Source organism: Miscanthus floridulus, chromosome 8 (assembly GCF_019320115.1).
Source record: "Miscanthus floridulus cultivar M001 chromosome 8, ASM1932011v1, whole genome shotgun sequence".
Lineage (NCBI taxonomy): Eukaryota > Viridiplantae > Streptophyta > Magnoliopsida > Poales > Poaceae > Miscanthus > Miscanthus floridulus.
Window position 1 is genome coordinate 169,752,451 of NC_089587.1, and position 1,902 is coordinate 169,754,352.

At 53.9% G+C, this 1,902-nt stretch overlaps 1 pseudogene; it reads left to right on the top strand.

The window, feature by feature from the left end:
* Positions 1 to 235: 235 nt before the first annotated feature.
* On the top strand, positions 236 to 1,104 carry LOC136473969 (DNA repair protein XRCC3 homolog; annotated as a pseudogene).
* The last annotated feature ends 798 nt before the right edge of the window (positions 1,105 to 1,902 follow it).

The window sequence follows — 1,902 nt, forward strand, 5'->3', positions numbered from 1 at the left end:
AAATAGTATCCATGTGAGGGGGCTGGCCAGCTAGCCTAGCCAGCCTGCCCCAGCCGATCGGGTTGTATATTGTCTGCGTATATATTTTCCGTTTGACACAGCTCAGCTCCAATAGCGAAACTATTTTGTCTTGTGTCAGCCCAAAAGTTTCCTCCCACAGGCTAACTACCCGCGGACGGTTCAAAACCAGATTCCTAGCAAAACCCCAATCCCCTTGGCGGCGAGCTGACCGGCGATGCGTCCGCCAGCGCCGAAGGTCCCCTCTGCCGCTTCCTCGTCCTCCTACAGCCAGCGCGAGCCCCTCCCGGAGAACCCTCTCCTTCTCCTCCCCTCCTCTCGTGTCACCAAGCTCTCCCTCGGCTGTCCCCTCCTCGACCAACTCCTCTCCGGCGGCCTCCCCGACGCCTCCGTTACCAAGAGACAACCGGCGAGTCCGCCACTGGCAAGACCCAGCTCTGCCTCTAGCTCGCCCTCCTCGCGCCCCAGTCCCCGCTCTCTGCCTCCTCTCTCTTCCTCCACTCCGACCTCCCATTCCCCCTCCACCGCCTCCGCCGCCTCGCCCCCAAAATCCTCGACCACGTCCTCGTCGCCACCGCGCACTCCCCCACCGACCTCCTCTCCCTCCTCATACGCGCCCAGCGCTTGCTCGCCAACCCTGGCCGCTCCTCGCACCACCTCCCCATCCACCTCATCCTCCTCAACTCCATCGCCTCCCTCTTCCACGCCGACTTCGACGCCTCTCTCGCCGACCTCAGGCGCCACTCCGTGCTCTTCTTCCAGATCTCGGCGAAGCTCAAGGAGCTGGCGTACAGGCACCAGTGCGTTGTGGTGGTGACCAACTAGGTGGTGGACGTGGTGGAGAGGGACACCAAGAACACCATGGCATGGTCGTCGGGGCGCAGTGTGAGCCCGGCGCTCGGGATCACCTGGGCCAATTGCGTCAATACGCGCCTGTTCCTGATGTGGGAGGTGGACGGGGATGGCGCCAGCGGGAGTGAAAGGAGGCGGATGAAAGTGGCGTTCACGCCGCACCTTCCGAAGCGGTCATGCGAGTTTCTGATATGGAGGGATGGCGTCTTTGGCGTCGAGCCGGCGGAGAGGTAGGAGCTCCTCTTGTACGTCTCTTGTCATGACTCGTTACAGTAGATGTGCGTGCCCATAACATGTTTGATGAGATGAGTCTGTCTACTACACAACCATGTGTTTATGCAGTTTCAATTTTTTTACCATAAAATTAAGATCCAACAGCCTCCACCCTTCTTCTACCTCCAGCCTCCAGTGTCTATAGATCACAGATCACAATTTTTTTCTATGGAAGGACAAATCGTAGATCCACCGTCGTCGCCACCACCGCCACTGCCATGGCCGGCGCGGGCGCGGGCGCCAGGGCGAGCTCGCCGGTCGCCGTCGCCGGCGCCAGTGGTCACCAATGAGAAAAAGAGAGGTAGAGAGATACAAAAAAATCCATGTGTTTTTTTGTGCTAAAACACATGGATGTTGTATAACATTTCTATTGTTGATTTGTAGCTGATACAGTACAGTGTGCAATCAAGTCAATCATCAAATTTAAACTTCAATTGCAGACTAGCCCGGTCCTTATGAATTATGATGCTACTGAAAGTAATATGCTATCAGAACATGTGGACTAGCTTTCAACTAAACTTTCTCTGGTTTGCATTTACTAAAACATCGTATATGGAGCAATGATGTGCATACTTAAATTGATGTATCTGGGGTGTAAAGGGCTCAACAAAATGTTCAATATGAGATCATTTGAAGGTCAAAGAATATACCATATTGAAGAATTTATGGTGGTCTTTTGAAATTAGCACCAGGGTTGATTATTGAATTAAACTGGTCAAGTGAAGCACACCCAAAATAGTAATAATCCTACACAAAGAT